General features: G+C 36.1%; 1 long non-coding RNA gene across 1 annotated transcript in view; it reads right to left on the bottom strand.

Annotated features, from left to right (window-relative positions):
• Positions 1–1,719: 1,719 nt before the first annotated feature.
• Positions 1,720–14,324, bottom strand: part of LOC119075437 — a 28,884-nt gene continuing 16,279 nt past the window's right edge. Inside the window, exon 3 of the long non-coding RNA XR_005087398.1 lies at positions 1,720–1,730. This is a non-coding gene — a long non-coding RNA (uncharacterized LOC119075437). The remainder of the gene's footprint in view (positions 1,731–14,324) is intronic.

Genomic DNA, 14,324 nt, shown 5'->3' with positions numbered 1-14,324 from the left:
TAACTTAACCTTTCATAGAGTTATGACTTAAAGTATAGTTTCCACTTAAAAAGAGCACTCCGTTTAGCCTCCGTCTACATGACAGTTGTAAAATAGAACAAAAGAACTGTCACGCAAACGGAGTGGAAATTGAATTTATTTCATCCACTGAGATCGGTTTTCATATAAATATGTATGAGGTTATGTCTCTACGGATTAAGTTTGGCAGCAATTCACCTATTCGAGGCCTTGACCTTGGTTGTAATGTATGCCTTGGAACAAACCTATGCATCGAACATATCAAAATGATTTGTAACGTTCAAATTGTGGAGCGGAAGCAACGCCATCTGCTATCATTGCTAAAAATCATTTCGACGTGTTCGATGCGTAGCTTTGATCCAAGGCATCCAAGGCATAGGTTTGTTCCAAGGCCATATGAATTGTCAAATTTCATACACAGAACCATAACCTCAATAATATCTCTGTGTAAATCGCGTAGGCGACGTTGCTCGATTTGTACGAAATATTACGTAAGCGACGTTGCTATGGATGAAATTGTCGTTGTTCGGGTTGTCAAAGTTCGTGTTTACAGTTACTTGGAACAAACCTATAGCATCGACAACCCAAAGTTTTGAAAGAACATGTTAAGACCACTCTGAGTTGATCACGAAGGCGGTGACACACAAATTGCGTCAGCGGCTACAAAGTGTATATGAAAATCAAAGTTCTGAAAGAACCTTGATGAAAATAGCCACTTAACAAAAACAAAATCTTGAATTTTCCTAAAAACTCATTTTCTTCAAGTTGATTTCACACACAATCTGTACTGAGTGCATTTATCAATTTCGGTGTCGCCCACCTTCGTGGCTGTCTTAACCTGTTCTTTCCGAACCTTTGCTACAACCAAGGCCTCGAACAAATTGCACTGAAAAAACGACAACATGAGAAACGACGACTTTCTGAAGAAGCGACGAGTTCCTGATAAAGCGGTGAGTAGTAGCCCTACTCACGTTAAAAAAATGTGGTTCAGATCGTTCGGAGGAATGTCGATTTCGTTTCATTATCGGACACTAAACAATTCTCTAGAACATCATAATTGACAAAAAATTGTTTCTGAGTCGCGCAACTCAGAAACAATTCTTTGTCAATTATGATGTTCTAGAGAATTGTTTAGTGTCCGATAATGAAACGAAATCGACATTCCTCCGAAGGATCTGAACCACATTTTTTTAACGTGAATAGGGCTAGTGAGTAGTCGCCGATTGTTCATTGTTCAACGACTCACCTTTTCTTCAGGAAATCGCCGTTTTTTAACATGACTACTTCCTGAACGAAAAGGTGGGTGCTTGAACGACTCGTCTTTTTCGGGAACTCGCCGTTTCTTCAAAAAGTCGTAATTTCTCGTGTCGTCGATTTTTCAGTTCAATATTCTTTACTCACCTGCGAAAGGAACAACTGTTCTGTATGCCAAAAAGGGATGTCATTGTTAAGCTCTCAAACTGGTTAGTGACTTGGTACACATAAAGTGAAATGGAAGACATGGGTAGGACGATCACTTTAATGACACAGATCTAGATTAGAGATCAGATTCACGGTAGACGGTAGATCATAACTTCAGCAAGTTCCGAAGACGACAATGCCAAGATGATGTACGTCAGTGTTTTACCATGAAAATTGTCCTTGACCGTAGTGCAATGATGTTTAACATTGCTGCTCAGTGACAGTAAAGTCGGAATCACTTGACTTGGCTTCTTTGATTACTGGGTCTATTGTTTGTAAGGGTTGAGGGCTCAACTAAATTAGATCAAAATAAAACTCGACTGACTTTCGAATGCGTATCAATGCAGTTTAATATTAACGAAATCATAAAAAACAGCAATTAATAATGGCAAGTTTCCTTGCCACTCATTGATTGACCGCACCAGTCGGTACCTCCGCATTCTCGATGACAGCAATGCCACACATTTCCTGGTCACCGCATAAACCACCACTTCGACACCCTGGACAATCGAGCGAACTTACAAAGTTGATGAAATCTTTCATCTCAGCTGCCAGCTTATCATCGGATGCAATTCGGACGATTTGATTATCCATAATTTCGCGAATCACAACCATCCGTTCCTGTTGTCGCTCCTTAGCGAAATCGTGAAGAATCTTCATGTCAGCCGGACTGTGGCTCATTCGTAATGCCTCGTCGTATATGGCATCGATGTCCAGTACCATGTGCATGATTTCAGATAGCGACTCGAACTGAAACGGTATTTGTGCGAGACCAGTGTCTTGTTGGCCTTGACGAATAATTGTCGTGGCTTGTTGTTGAAGTTCTTTCATTATCGCCAAAAATCGGTTTTGAAGAGAGTGCGCAGCTTGCAGCACAGTATCAATAGTATTCTCGTCAGAATGATAGTTTTCAGCCATTTCGAGAGACATTTTCCTTTTCGAATAAGTTTTTTTTCTCAATTATTTCAACTGACACACTCGTTTTCACACCAGTCGCTGTGAGCGAATGTTCCAGATTAGAATGTCAATTGTATACGGTTCCTACGATTCACAACAATTTGCTGAAAGCAAAGAAAATGCGGTCGAGTGGAGAGTGATTTTTGACGTTTTCGACAAACAAAAATTCATTGTGGAAGTTGCTATCGACACTACCGCAAATATCAACGATGGCGCAGCCTGCGAGTTGGGCTTCTAAGCTCCAAAATTTAAAAACTTTTTTGTTGAGAAATCAAAATTGTACTTGAAAATATTGTCTGTGTGATCCTGCCATTATTGAACACAAAAATATTTAAGATTACTACAAGAAATGGAAACATGTAACAATAATGATATATCTTCATTCAGGGTATGACATGAGAAGGGGTAATAAAACGAGAAACGTTTGTACACCCGATTTTCAAATCCTAAGTTCCACTGATTTTCCATCCTGGAATACTATTCTTGTCGAATATAGGTTTCTTACGAGTAACTGTAAACACGAGCTTTGACAACCCGAACAACGACAATTTCATCCACAGCGCTTACGTGATATTTCATACAAATCGAGGAACGTCGCCGACGCGATTTACACTGAAACATTATTGAGGTTATGGTTCTGTCCATGAAATTTGACAATTGATACAGCCTCGGAACAAACCTATAGATCAAGTCCAAGGTTATTCTAAATGTCAAAAATCATCCACAGAGAACCCTAACCTCAACGTATGTGCAGTGAAAATGAGCAGGCACTTCGCTCATGTTTTGAAATAGAAACAAATGTTTGAATAGTTTTCTTGTAAAATATTGAGCTTTAACACTTACGCCATTAAAGAAACAATCATAATTTCATCTTTTATACATTGGAAATCTATTAAATTAAACGTTTTTGTAGATCCGGACAAAACATAAAATTAAACGGCATCTCAATAATTTCAAATTTTTTTCACCGAGTTGAGGTTAGGGTTCTCTATGGATGACGGTGCAACTGTCAGTGTTCGGATTTACAGTAACTCGGACTTGATCTATAACAACAGTCAAATCGTTAAAATTTTGAACTGTAGAAGTACAACTAAGATACGAAAAACAGGTTAAGGCAGCCACGAAGGTTGGTGACACTGAAATTGATAAACGCACTTAGTACACAGATTGTGTGAACTTGAAGAAAATGTTTTTTTTTGAAAATTCGGAATTTTGTTTTTGTTAAGTTGCTGTTTTCATATAAACTTCGCAGTTGTTGACGCAATTTGTGTGTCACCGCCTTCGTGATCAACTCAGAGTTATCTTAACATGTTCTTTCAAAACCTTGGAATCACCAAGAAAAAGTTCAGAAATGCCAGAAGAGCAAAGCTTTTCTTACTATAGCGATGTTTTTTTGGCAATTCTTAGCGATTTTTTGGCGATTCTTAAAACTTTTAAAATTACTGTTGGTGAATTGCAACAAAAATACTATTCACTTAAATACTGTTGATGATTTTTGCAATTTAAAAATTTGATTTTACCTTTTTTCAAATCTCCAAAATGAGAAGAATTGCTAGGAAAAGTCTTTTTGTGAGAAGATTGACGGCTACATCAGCCATACAGAGATTGATGAGACCGGTCACTTACAACGAGAAGCCTATATTCTACACATACAACAGTTCATATTTAAAAGAGTACGTCTAAAGGAAATTCGAGATGTCATCGAATCTTAATTGATTGTTGATTCTTTTTGGCGATTTAATTTAAAAAAGCCAAAGTCATATCGCCAAAGTCAGAAAAATTGGCAAAAAGAATCGAGAAAAAATGGAATTTGGAACAGATTCTTCCTAATTTTGGCGATTTGGCTTTGGGCATTTTTTAAATTCATCGGCACTTCTACGCGCTGCTTCTTAACGTAGCAGCAGTAGCATTGGCAGCCGAACCTGTCACTTAAGTGTGATCTCCCGGCTGAACAATACCATACGGTGAATAAAATAAATATGAGGAGGTTATGCAGATCATACGTATCGCAGAAGAAACATGTCGGATATCGGTAACTCTAACAGCATTTCAATACGTAATTTCAACTGAACTGAAATTGAGCTACATTTTCGTTTATAAATTACAACAAAGTTCAGTAGGATTTTTGCGATAATGGCCCCAGCGATCGGCGTAACCTTTTCATATGCAGCCTTGGGTTCTGCAACTACGACACTTAAGGCTTGATTTCCACCTCCCAAAAAAGTACTCCGTGTGAGAGACAAAACTAAATTTTATTCAATTTTTGCATCGTTTACTTCACAGCTTGTTCTCTAGCCACGGCTCTCACACGGAGTACTTTTTGTTGAGTGGAAACCATATTTAACTTTCTGAAATAGTGTCACTAACAGCATAATGCTTAGTGTAAATCTTACCGTTACACTGTCAACGAGATTCTTTTTTAAATTTCAAAACAGTTCGGGTTTAATGAACTGGACTATTCCAAATTACACATTGGATGATTCATTTAAACGATTTATTTTGCACTCCATACAAGTACATGCCACCGCACCGGTGTAAGCATATACAAGTTAAACACACGGTGCTGTGTTGGATTAATTTAAATGAGCTCGAAAATTGTTTGCACTCGTTTGTTATTATTGTTGTAAATGCTAAAAGTGGCGAAAAGAATTACATTTAAACAAAAATCATAAAAAAAAACAATTTAACGCTGAACAGAAATACAAAAGGAAAATTACAATAAAAACAGAAAAACTTTAATTACATCCAAACATTAATTATTCATCGTTAAACCCAAACGCTTGTCTTTGAACAAACAGTTGGAACTATTACAAGTGAAAAGAAAAGAAATTTTTATTTTAATTTTTTTGTTTTTTAGATTACATTTCAATTTTGCATATATGGTTTTCGTGTGTAATTACACCTGTGCTACGTGATGTAACAGTCGAGCAGCAATTAAAAGAAAGTTTAAGACAAAAATTGCTTTTTTGGTTTATTGTTTTGTTTTTCTGTTTGATTTAAATATCCAGATAAGTCGCACGAGAGCAAGTGGACCTGATGGATGTAACTTTGGTTTGAAAAATGAATTTTTCGATCAAGACTCTTTATCATGACCCTCAGAGCATGACACTTACAGAGCACTTACTTTCGACAGATCACTAAAACATTTGTAGAAAGCACCAAGTTGGACGAAGAGCATGGATTACGATAGGCACGGCAGAGTAAAACCAGGCAGGAGAAGTTCATTTTTCGAATGTCAAATAAGGGACCTAACACAGTATGAAGATGAACTCAAATGAACACTGACTTAAATTCAATTAATTTTATTGCCAAGTTATAAGGCTGCTAGAAAATTGAGGTCCATAGTCAAATCAAGCGCTCCTGCCTGGTTTATTTTACTCTGTCGTGTTAGTGACACTAACTTAGTGTGTTCATTGACAAAAGACTTAATTTGTACTTTGATGCCGAATCTCCCGAAGATACTTTTATAATAAACGTCCATCAATTCTCTACAAACTACCATTAGATCAAAATTGACTGGATCGCTTAAGTTGGAAAAAGTCTTGATTTTGAAATTTTCCACGAATCGAAGCTGCTAGACGTCGTTTTTTTTACAGAGAGATGCTAAGATGACGGCTGGGACGCCGTTTCGAAGGATAGAGGTAAGATCTGGGTCCCAGCCGTCATCTTAGCATCTCTCTGTCTTTTTTAAGATCTTCGGCGAAATGATCATCCTTTAAACCAATTTAAAGTTGAAATTCCGTATCGATAGCGCTATAAACATCCAGATACAAATATGGTGTGTCCGATTCAAAAAAAAAAAAAACACTTTATGAATCACGCCGGTGTGACATCTTGATACCGTTAATAATACTCTTCTCGCTTTACATTTTGAATTTTCTGCACACTTACGACGTGAATCCAGAGCAGAGTGAATCAAATTTGTTTATGTTGAGACACAACAGTGCTGTGGTTGAGATCAAGAAATCTCTGTGGACCTGTTCTGCCGTACAACGTTAAAAGGAAAGGAAAGGAAAGGAAAGATAGAAAAGATATTGCATGAACCTTAAGTATGGTTTCAACTGAACTTCATGAGAGAGCGACCTGTCAAATAAACATTGTTTATTAAACAAGGCAAAAATTGAAAGAATTCAATGTTGTCTCTCACACGGTGTCATTTTTTGGTAAATGGAAATCAAGCATTACTTTTGGAAAAAGTGTGCAACTAAAGCCGCCGAACGTACGTACTATTTGAATAGACTCTTTTTTGATACTGCAAAGATATTTAATTTTATAAATGACCGAATCATACAGGCTTTAACATTTCAAATGTTTCCCTGTCAAATTTTTCTGAGAATTCACGATGACATTCTTTGAAGAAAAAAAATGACAGTGAGACATTTGAAATGTTAAAGCCTGTATGATTCGCATCCATGTTTCCCCCTAATTACACATAGGTTTGTTCCAAATAACTGTAAATCCGAACTTTGACAACACGAACGACGACGATTTCATTCACAGAGATGAACTTAGCCTAAACGTCAACAAATGACTTTGTAAATTTTTCGTTAAAATTTTCGTCAACTTGAAAGTTGTGGTTAAATTCAAGGCTGTATACTTTGGGGAGGTCACGCAGATCGCCATTTTATTAGATACGCTGGAACACACCTTTTTCATACAAACAAATTCACCAAAATTGAATTTGTATGGCGTGGTGAATTTTTTGTATGAAACGTGGTGTGTAACCCGCGTATCTGCATCTGCGTGACCTCCCCAAAGTATACAGCCTTGGTTAAATTTCCTTCTGTAGATGAAATTTGACATTTCGAAATGACCTTGGAACAAACCTATAGGGTATTAATGCTTAGTTTCCTCTTACCAAAAAAGTACTCAGTGTGAGAGACAAAATTGAATTTTTTCAATTTTTCCTTTGTTTATTTGACAGCTCTCTCTCTCTCACGGCTCTCTCACGGAGTACTTTTTGTTGAGTGGAATGGACACTTAAGGGTATAATTCTGTTTCAGGGCCATACGAATTGTCAAATAACTGTCAAATTTCATCCATATAAACATAACCTCATCAATATTTGTATGAAAATCGAGCTCTGTGAAATCGTATTAGTTCGGCCAGTCAAATTTCGTGTTTACAGTTACCACCTTGAGTTTTTATGTCACTCACCCAAACTTTTTAATTAAATCTTAAACAAATTTGAGTTGAAATTTTGTGATCTTTCGTTGAATACGAAGTGATTAAGTTTATAGTCATTAACAGGAAGCAGTTAAGCGTGTGTTCTAAACAGAAGTGTTTTGCCTTTACGCAGAGTATCTTCAACATACCGACCGTCCTGATGTCAATTCTCGATTAAGAAAAGAAAATGAAAACGCAAATAACTTTGTCCAAAAGATATCTCACAAAATATATTTACATCAAAAACAGCAAGTGCAACAGCAACAATAATCAATTAGCGACATAGTAAAGCAACAAAATCTTCGAATACATATCCGGACTCGCCAGATCAAAATAAAATTCACATTTCAACGTCAGAACCTGTTTTCTGTTCTTGACTATAGTCCCGATCTGGTCGAATGCATTTCTGCTCAATTGGAATTTGGTCGACTGTATATGGAAGTAGGAAATTGTCAATTCCTCTAACTTCCCCAGTCGACCGATCATTTGAACCAAATCGAACCGGTCAGAAGTGGTACAACCGTCGATCACCAATTTTGTTAATCCAGACAAAACGTCAAAGTCTCCTGGTCCTGGCAACGAGCATCTACCTAAATGCAGCTCTCGTAATCCAGTCAGTGTCGAAATAAATTGAAAATCCCCACAGGACACTTCAAATAGTCCTAACGGTCGGAGCGATTTAAATGCATGCAGTGACATAAGATTAGCACTCGTAAACGTTGAGAGTATCACTCTGATCCACAGTTCAACCAAATTCTTACAACTGTTGCCAATTGTCTCCAAAAGAATGATAAACGATTTGTTATCCGAATAGAAGCACAGATCGATCACTTTCAAGTCGTGGTGACGTGCAACGAATGTCATCAGTTGGTCGAAAGATTTTACCAGCTTTGTACGGCGGATTGTGATAGTATGCCTGAGGCGTGTCGTGAAATAAGTAAATCGTTCCAGTGCAGGAAAAACCTTCTCCAAAATTGCACCGCAATTTTCCACCTGCATGACCCTCAAATCAACCAATTGAGCTACCGTGGACATTTTAATTTCAGATCTAATTTTGAACCGTTGTTACACTTGTATACACTTGTATATGTAGCCAAACCGTGGGCTATTGTGCACAGATATTACTTGTTTCGTGCCACCTACATATACATGCGTGATATATATATACATGATAAAAATATTCGATTATCTGAATCATTCGAGGTCCTATGCGATCAATGCATTAATGTGTTGATAGCGGTATCACTGTACATTTAGATGACATCGAATTGATGTCGATATTCAGTACACATACAAAATAATGGACACTGAGTAATAAGAGAATATACAACAGATCAACAGATCCATCGCATCGTTCATTTTGACCAGAATGTTGCAACACATCATGAATTTGCAGAAATATCAACCGGAATGCGTTCGTGTTTGGACAACAAATTTTTCGTTTAATGGTGAGGATGTTTATCATTCCAATAAACGAAACATTCACAAATCGTCTCAATTAGCCAAACATCATTCCCCCTTATTAGCACAATCCTAAACAACAAACACCATTGGAAAATTAATACAATTTGTGCATATCGACAACACGAATTTTACGCAGTAAAAATAAAAATCTCGTTCGAACTCGACAACAAAAAAAAAAAAACGCAAAGTCAACATCATTCTAAAGCTCGCTCGTTTGAAAAACAAGTCCATTCAGATCGACGTTAGATCCGGCATTATTGCAAATTTAATCGATTTATTTTTTGCGTTTAGAAAATCCTAATTCGTCGTTGTCCTAATAAATTACCATTTTTTCTCTCTCTGAATTAGAAAGAATCTGGTTCATCCGTTTCAATAAACACAATGGACACGGAGCGCGTACCACAGGGGTGTACTTAGAACAATTTTTATTGTCGCTGGCTTAGAACATTTTTGATTTTTGTAACATCCCTGTTGAATGTCGTTTTTTAATTTTCTGAATGTTATAGTTTTCGGCAACAACGATTTGCTGTTATAGTAACTTTTAATTGTCTTTCAGCAATCGATGGTATTTTACGACAATTTTTATGGTAAAGTGGTACACATACAAATCTTTACAAAAAATTCTTAATGACGTAAATCGATTATAGCTGGCGAATGGTCGATAAATTCCTGAGACACCCATTTGGAAAAACTAATGTTGATTATTATTGTCCATCCATTCAGCAAAACTGGTTGAATTTATTTAAATCAGTTTTTTGTTGTTGCTGTTTGTTGTCGTCTTCGTCGTCGCATTGACGGACGGGCGACCGTGTGTGTGGATCATCGTAGAGTTTATTATCATAATTGTTATTGGGTATATTATAACATATTTAACATCATCACCGCTTTTCGTTACGTCTCAATGAACCGACTCGTCTTTAATGATATTCCACATTTTGCTTCACGTTTTTTGTGTGTTATATTTTTGTCGATTAGTTTGGACATGAGTCTTCAGTTTATTTATATTTAGCGGTTACGCTATCACATGGGAATTCGATTGTCCTAATAAAAAGTGCAACAAAACAACAATTTATAAACAATTCCGTCAACAACAAGAGAAATGTTTGCCAGGCTCGGGTTTTTTCTCCCAGAGAAGAGCACCCACCGTTTTTCATGCGTGCAAGTTTTCTTTTACTATTTTTCTCCACTAAAGGAAAACATACATTCGCAACAACACAGTTCGAATGAGAAAAGTTCTATTTTCTCCCCGAAGCTGGACTTTTCTGACTAGAAATGTCATTCGACCAGTCGACAAGAAAACTCAATTTTATCATTGCCTGTTGAGGGGAGAAAATAAGACACAGTACAACGCGTACATGAAATAGTTATTTTTGTAACTAGTGTTGTAATAGCGCGATTTCATATTCCGGCGTCGCTTAGGAAAAACGTTGTTGCTAACTTATGCTGAAAGGTGGTTTTTAGCGAATTGGATTCCGAAATATGTACCGAACGGCGAAATTAATTTTTTCTTCGCTTTTCTTGCATAAACTAGTTGATAACTCAAAATAAAGAGGCAGCTATCACTTGATTTGACGAAAGAAGTTAAAATTGAAAAGATTTTGCATTTTATAAATGAGAATAATGTGATTTGCGCTCTTTTTCCACATAAATCCACATAGAATATGAAATTAGCAATGAGAAATTATCGCGAACTTTGCAAATTAACGATCTAAACACAAATTTTCTTATAATAATAAAAATGTCTTTTTTCGGTGGAAATACATTAATTTGAATGTGTGTGCACTTCCGCCGAAATCAGTAGGGATAAGCTTTAAAACTACTTGACATAACCTATTTCTTATGTTTTTACGACTTTGTTACCGGAGAGTCGTATCCGGTGTTACCCGGAAGGATATGAGGATATGAGTAGGTCTCTTCCAAGTGCAGGTGCAAAATGCAGTTTTCTGTCAAACGTCACCCACAGAGCCATAACCACAACGCCCTTCCATACATTTCGTCAACAACATTGTTTGGTTATGTTGTCTGTGGATGACGATTGAGATTTCGATGTTGCACTTGGAAGAGACCTATTGAGTGATGCAGCTGATCAACGCACTTCAAGCAAAAGTGGTACTCTAAATAGGGTACTGATACAACATTTTACACTGTAAAAAGAGTGGGGATAAAATTTCATACAAAATAGTAATCTATTTGGCAGGTGTCAATCGAAGCATTTTTGCTTGAAGTGCGTTGAGCTGATGCTACAGTTGAATGCAACGTTTCATTTCTCTCTAGTACAAAATAGTTAAAAACGACCCACTTCTTGGTGATTAATGGCCTCATTTACGGGTAATTGCACTGTAAGCTTACATTGTAGTCATAACACATCTCTTCCAAAGACCGAAACAATATTTTTTCATGCAAAAAACGGCTTTATTGTGTAATACAATTTCCGTAATTAAGAATTTCTTCCATATACTGCGCCATAATCTTTAAACATGTCGTTAAAGGCCACAAAAACATCGTGTAGTAAGTGGCGATGTTTTCTGTGTTTTTATTTATTTGGTAAATTAATAAATTTAACATTTTCTTTAAATTATACGAAGCTAATCGCTTAAAACGTCGTACCGGTAGCTGTTAATTTTTATAATCTAATTAAAAGAGCACTGAAATTCCGAAACGATGGAAAGATGAAGAAAAAACCCCGGATTTAATTTTGTGCCAGTTTTTAGCATTTAATTGCTAAAATGAAAAGAATTTTGTGGTCCGTCAGACAGACGCCATGTGGTTGTTGTGAAGAATTTGTCATTTTGTTTATTATTTTTGCTGTGAATTGATCGCGAGCCCCCACGCACAAAATTTATTAGTTTTAATTTATATAGACGTACGGATGGATACACAACATTTACAGACTGAAACAATAAAGAGAATAATTTTTCGCACTGACTCTGACCGAGAACCGATTTTTTATTTTGCTTCTTATACTCATCGCCATTCAACACTCGTGATGACCAAATGAGTCGACAGAAAAAAAAACGTAATTTAATTTGCAGTGTCACGGCATAAATTTAGTCATCTCGTATCGATGAAGATCTCGTTCCGTATGTGTTATTTTTCGTACTTTGAATTCTTCGATCAATTAACGGATAAACCGGAACCGGTGAAAATGGAATATCATCCAGACGAGTCTGCAAATTGTTGTTCAAAGCGGAATTCCTGTAAATAGTTCAGAAAAGTTGTGGCGGAATTTTCTTACAGCCCTTGTAACCGTTATTCCCTTGAATGAAAGTCAGGGTCTTACACCAGAAAATACCGAAAAATGTGGGTAACAAAAAGGTTCACTGTGATTGAAAATGTATGAAATGCTATGAAAAACGTATATTGTGTGTAACAAAAAATCGTTGAAGGCACGATAACTTGAGTAATTTAACCAATTTAACCAATTTGGATGATTCTTTTTAAAACTATGTGGAACTAAAATCCAGAGGCTAAGTTCGAAGATGGGCTATGTAGGACTAAGGATCTGGAAGCTATCCGAGAAAAACGGGATTTTATACTGTTGATCATAGCCTCAATTAAAAAGATTATTTTGATGAAATTTGATTTTGTTTGATAATGTGGGTAAATCATATCAGTTTGTTTGTGACGTGTATGAAACTAGTAGGAAGAATAATTTCATCATTCGATGCCCATCTTTTAACGTGTAAACATCTCTTGCTAACAACTTGATAGTTGACTATCAAATTTGATATTTGACTAACAACTTGATAGTCGACTATCAAGTTGTTTGTTATTTATCAAGTAGGTAGTTTTTTACTCCCTTTAGAACCACATCTTACGCCAGCAAAATGTCTGTTATCAAATTAGCACACTTTGATTAAAATTGTAAGAAATTTTAATAAGAAAGTTAAATTTTTGCAGGCAATATAAGATGAATTATCTTAACTAATTGCTGAAGGTTTTTTTAAACTCATGGAATTAAATGAATCAAAGAGAATATTGTAAAAATTTTACGAGTGTGAAGTTTGCGGCCAGAGCGAAGCGAGGGCCGTAATTCACACGAGTCGTGACATTTTATTCACGATTGAAGGTTTTGTGAATGGGAAATCGAGGGATTATTTTTTCTCGGTCTACCAATAAATTTCTCCTTTTACAAATATTTTTAATCCCTTTTAGAGTGGTACCAATTTACCGAGAATATTGGTAAACTTAGTTATTTTTAACGATGAACCAAAAACTAATTAAGTTCATTTATTACCATGTCACCATGTAAAGGTATATTAAGAACCGGGGAACTTCATTTTTTTACGCAAAAGTGTAAGAGAATAACATCTATCGCATTTTTTTATTTTGTGAAAAAGTCCTCGTTCCACATTCACAAAACAAGCTTCGCATCTACTCTGATGTAACAAAAAGGCAATCAAACAGAATAATAGACAGCTCATACGAGTGGGAAGTTTACGGCCAGAGCGAAGCGAGGGTCATAATCTACATGAGTCATATTTTATTTATGATTTAAAGTTGATTGAAAATCTAGAAAATTGAAAATTTTTAAGAAAATTGAGAGCTCAAAAAGTGGTCAAAAATAATTCCATCTTACCCTCGATGGTTTCCAAGAAAAAAATGTTGTCAAATTTGACTGTCATTTGCGTGGAGTCATTAATATAGTAAATATGTATTAAATGTGACAAGTTTTCATGAATACGTCAAAAATACATTTAGAAAAGTGTCAGTCAAGGGACCTGACCCGCCCAAAATGTGGGAACTAGTTGCCCACAATGGGGGCTAAATGTCATAATTCTACACAGGTTTGCTCCATAGCCGCTTCTTTGAAGTAGTGAGAGTGAGTACTAAATGTTCTGACTACGGCGACTAATTCAAATTATTCTCTTGTTAAACTCTAGTTACACATAGAAACTCGAACGAGACCTAATTCTAAATAGGTCTCTTTGGACTTGCTAGTGCTGCTGTCAGTGTTTATCTAACAAGACTGGGGTAAAAACTTCTTTATAATGTTAAGTGGATAGTAAGTATATAGAAATGCTGTTGTGGAACTAAAGCTCAAATGCCATAGTTTTTTTTTAATAATTCTACTACATTTCTTAGTACATTTCACCTTAAAGTATCTTATGACGCGCAATGAAAGTCTAGTACAGGTATGGTCTATCGGCGAATTCGTCTTAAACGCACTCACATTTTATATCAAAATAATATGAAAATGAGTGCGTTTAAGTACGAAAATCAAATTTTTATGTTCTCCGGGCGGACAATAGACCATA

The sequence above is a fragment of the Bradysia coprophila genome, unplaced genomic scaffold (assembly GCF_014529535.1).
Source record: "Bradysia coprophila strain Holo2 unplaced genomic scaffold, BU_Bcop_v1 contig_211, whole genome shotgun sequence".
Lineage (NCBI taxonomy): Eukaryota > Metazoa > Arthropoda > Insecta > Diptera > Sciaridae > Bradysia > Bradysia coprophila.
The sequence above is the reverse complement of the archived record's forward strand: the minus strand, read 5'-3'. Positions and strand labels throughout refer to the sequence as shown.